Source organism: Medicago sativa, chromosome 3 (genome assembly GCF_051527215.1).
Source record: "Medicago sativa cultivar Bolivia chromosome 3, Bolivia_mono, whole genome shotgun sequence".
In the NCBI taxonomy this organism is placed as follows: Eukaryota; Viridiplantae; Streptophyta; class Magnoliopsida; order Fabales; family Fabaceae; genus Medicago; species Medicago sativa.
This window is the reverse complement of record NC_140751.1, coordinates 54260147-54264969: the sequence shown is the minus strand read 5'-3', so window position 1 is coordinate 54264969 and position 4823 is coordinate 54260147. Positions and strand designations below refer to the sequence as shown.

Genomic DNA, 4823 nt, shown 5'->3' with positions numbered 1-4823 from the left:
AATGAGCATGTTCCTTGCATTCAAATCGTAGTCGACTTTCTGAGTATCCTTGACTATCCAATCAGACCAGCTTGTGGCTTGTGTAGAACGACTTATTTATCACCATCAACGTTTAGTTGCGATTGAAACTCGACGTTGACATCGACATTTCATACTTGTTAATGATGGAATAACATATGATGTTTTTAGCTATGTTTTTAGTGTAATTATTTGCATTTGAAGGCAAATTAGAAGTCAATTATAGGATTTGTCATTGGTTTGAGAAACTTTGTGTATTGTTTTTACTCGAGTCGTTGTAATTTGCTTTTATCGTATATCATTCAACTTCATAGGTGTATTGAGTGTTTTGTTGTGAGAAATCATGTAAATAAATAAATTAAAACATCACATGAAGGATCAAGGATATGGGGGATTCAAGGATTCCCTAATCGCCGTTAAACATCTGAATTAACCAAACATAATCTCTCATTGGGCAAGACAATTAAAACTCTGCAACCACTCCAATCTTTTCTCTTTTATATAATTTTCTAAATAAGTTCCGCTAATTACTGCGTTAAACGAAAATCGATGTGGAGGCGATTAATTTACTACTTTATTACTTGGTAAGATTTGGTGCACTTGTCTAAAGGAACCACCAACTGAAAACCAATTCAATCAGCCGGAGAACATAACTCCCGACATATACAGTGAAACAGAACCAGAGTGGTCCGCAACAACGTAATAGCATGCCATCGGCCATTTGAACATCTCTAGATTGCGAGACCTGAGCGTTAATGACCTTCAGACATTTACGATACTCATGATAGTGAATATTGAATATATTTTTATGATAAACCGTAAACAAATTGTTATAACTCTTATAAACAATGAAGTATATTTTTTCTTATGAAAAAACCGTTTCAAAAATATAAAAGTCGTCAAGTAGCTCTTTAATTTATAAAAAGTATTATTATTTAAAAAAACAATATTATTAATTTATTGATTTTAAAAATTACCAAATCACTTAAATTTATCAATGAACCGTGTAAGCTATCATGATAAACAATACTTGTTTGGTCACAATCAAAAACTTAATTGGTTTAGGTACACTCACAAATAGAAAATAAAAGGTAGAAATAGAAAGAAAAAAAAAATCAATTTATTGTTCTTATCATAAAAAACATTGGTTCATGTGTATTTTTGTGCATATACCTAAATGAGTTGGATTTGTAGTTATGATTGTATAAGAATTATCCCATGATTAAATGATTGTATACAACTTTCTTACCTTTTCGGGGTGAGATAAATTTGCAATTTTTTAATGGTTTCCTAGAAAAATCGATTTACTTTTCTTTTTTTGAGGGAAGAAATCGATTTACTTGAATACCACCATTCTACCTTTTTTTTTATAAGTAATAATCAAACAAATATTCTAGCAAAATAATTAAAAATAATAATAATAATATTTCTTTTTTTTTTTAAGGAAGGAAATAATAATATTTCTATAAAACTACTAGGTAAATCCTTCAATAATCCGATTGTCATGGACACATGTATTTCTAGAGAGGAACATACTCACTTCTTTCTATAAGTTTATTTGATTGTGAAGTAACATTCCATTAACTAATTATTTCCTTTAAACTTACTATATTGAAAATTATACCGTTGATCTTAGTTTATATTGTTCTACTTGCTTATAAATAGTTAGGGAGCTCAAGGTATTTAGATATAACACTAAAACCAATACCAAAAAGAACAGTGAGTGAAAAAAACAAACAAGTTTATAATGAAGCTTTCTCTTTTGATCCTTTTCTTTTTGTCTCTCCTAATTAGCTCGTCTAGCAGTGAGTAATTTCTTCTCTTCTATTGCATATTATTCTTCTTTTTTTTCATACTTAGTGCATGAATTTAATGTAAGTCGTCATAATATATTTCGATGTAATGTAAATATTTATGATTGTTCTTTGTTTTTCCTCTACAGGTGTGATTGCACCGGCGAAGCCCCCCGTTGAAGCACCGTCATGCGACCCAAACAAGCCTGGAATTATCCGCATTTGGTTTTGCAAACATAGGGAGTGTCATAGAAAATGTTTTGCTAAATATGGTTCAGCTGGAATTAAAAATCCTCATTGTCAAGGCAGAGACACTTGTGTCTGTTGCTTTAATAATTAGATGGATTTTTTGTATCTTTGTATTGAGAAATTCTTTGAATAATACACGGTTTAATCTATTATCCTTTTTGCCCGTTTATGTTACAAATATTAAAAAATTTGTCTTATTTGAGCTTATATATTTTTATTTTTATTTTTAATAAAGAGCAGAGAATTATACTTATTAAAACAAGTTTAATTCAAAATTTAAATGCATATAAAAATAATTATAAGAGTGTTCACCTAAACATTTATTGCATTTAGAATTTTACATATTCATGCAATTGTAAGAGGAGTGGCCGTTTAATTAAGATCGGGCTTTCCAGTAAAAAGCAAATTTTAATTTTACTTAGCTTTATAACTCAAAATACCGAAGTTAAACATAAGCTATCTGATTTTGATCGAATATCTGACCTAGAGAATCCACACAAAAGTGTAATCAACCCTAAATGGTAATAAAGACATACAAATTCACACGTGTGAATTTGACTTTAGTCAACCCTAAGTAACGAACATCCATCACGAGCACAATCCAAAAAAATTGCGTACGCGCTCAAAACCATATTGCAAACAAAGATGATGGTTGAACATTTTCTAGCACCGACCTAAGCTCTAGACTACAGAATTATCTCAAACTCAACTCCTCTCGATTTTCTAGAACCGAAATCGACGATTTTGTCTCCGTGGACGTTAAAACAGACTCGCTGGAGCAACATCGCAGTCTCAGAGAAAAACCACAGCAGACATAATTGTTCATTGTATGACGAGGAGGTGAGCTTTTTTTTACCTTCTGATTTGTATTAAACTTTGGGTGCCGATAATAATTTGTGTTTTCAGTTCTGAGATTATGAATGATAAAGAACTTTTTTTGACGTCATAAAGAACTTAATATTCCTTCTTCTTTTTGTTCTTTTTTGTTCTAGTTTACTCGTCTGATCCTTATTGTCAGAAACAATTGACTTTTTTAATTTATTGTGTAAATGATGTGTCTAGTACTCCCTCCATTTCTTTTCTTTTGATGTTTTAGAAGTTCAACTATATTCCAAAACTTTTGATGTTTTAGTGAATTTATTATTGTTTTCTCAAGTTTACCCTTGTTAGAAAACACCATAAACTATTAAAGTAGTTGTGACCTTTTGTTTATCACATGTGAATTTAATACTCCCTCTGTTCCTTTTTAATTGTCACATTTTGACTTTTTACACAAACCAAGACAACAAATACTTTTACTATTTTTGATACAACAATTTATCTTTTTCCTACAATAACCTTAATCATTTAAAACTACATTTCATACATTTCTCTCTCTGCAATAAATATATAGGGGTAATATAGGTAAAACCACATTTAATGATACTTTGAACTTTGAAAATGACAGTTATTTAGAAACAAAAATTTTATGCAAAAGTGACAATTATAAGGGAACGGAGGGAGTAATAAATAAGGACATTTTAGTCAACAAAACACAAATATTTATATACTTTAATTACTCCTTAAAACTTGTGCCAAGAACTAAAACCTTAAAAGAAAAGAAATGGAGGGAGTATTATATTTATAACAAGATGTATTAGTTATTCAATAAACTTAAAAAGTCAATTGTTTCTTATAATAAGGACCGGATTATTAATATTTTCAACCTACTGGTAGCTGTTTCAGGTGAGATTGGTGGTCTTGGTGATGTTCTTTGTGAACTTCCATACCAGGATCCATGGGATGACACTAGACATGTTCTTTGTGCACTTCCATACGCATGTGATATTTTTTTTTTATTGTTGTTGAAGTGTTTGAGTTATGTATTCATTAATCACAACCCCCCATCACTTACACGACAACAATTAATTATGTCCACTTCAACAACAAAAATTAACCGAGCGACCAAACTAAAAATGATTTAAAATTACAAGGTCAACTTAAAAAGGTTTGATTTTAGAAGGATTAAAATTCATGTGACATTTATTTTCAGGGACCATTTGTGTTGCATAATTAAGCTTTATATTATCATTATAATTAGGACGAAATATAAGGGACCATTTGAGCGAAATATGGTTTACTCCCTATAAAAACAATTGATAAAAGATGTTGAGGTTGCACGCTGATTTTGGACACGATTACACTGAAGATGAACAATGTGATGGAAGTACACTCATTGAAAGCCAAGCCAGAGCATCTCATATGCATTTTGGCAAAACAAGATTCACTAGGCGAGCATCGTTGCGCCCTTTATTTGCAGAAACTCTATAAATAGATGTGTGATCAAAAAATTTAGTTTATCATATGTCCCCCGCCTACTCTGACGGTAGTTAGTAATAATATGATCATGAGCCACTAACCAGATGAAAGTTTGAATACGATGAGAGCCCCTCCATCTCCAAAGAACTTTCCAATCCTCATCCACACTAGATTGGTTTTGTGAAGCAAGTTATATGCACTCTTAACTGAGAATTGTTGAGTACCAATGCCTCCCCACCCAATGTTGTCAGGGCCATCAACCTCAATAGGTGCATGGAACGCAATCACTTTATTCACAATGTTTTCAAGAATATTGTCAAACAAGAATTCAGTATCCTAATTTCTAGAGTCATTTGTCGCATTCTTAACATTAAAAGTGATATCAATTGAAGATTGAGTAGCTACTGCAATGAGAAAAATGTTCTTGGACCCCATTTATCCAACCAAAAATTGGTATGTAGACCA

At 31.2% G+C, this 4823-nt stretch overlaps 1 long non-coding RNA gene across 1 annotated transcript; it reads left to right on the top strand.

Moving 5' to 3' along the window:
• Positions 1–1480: 1480 nt before the first annotated feature.
• Positions 1481–2212, top strand: LOC146938386 (uncharacterized). The gene is made up of 2 exons (XR_015031270.1): positions 1481–1823; positions 1961–2212. It is a non-coding gene; the product is annotated as an uncharacterized LOC146938386 (long non-coding RNA).
• Positions 2213–4823: the final 2611 nt, after the last annotated feature.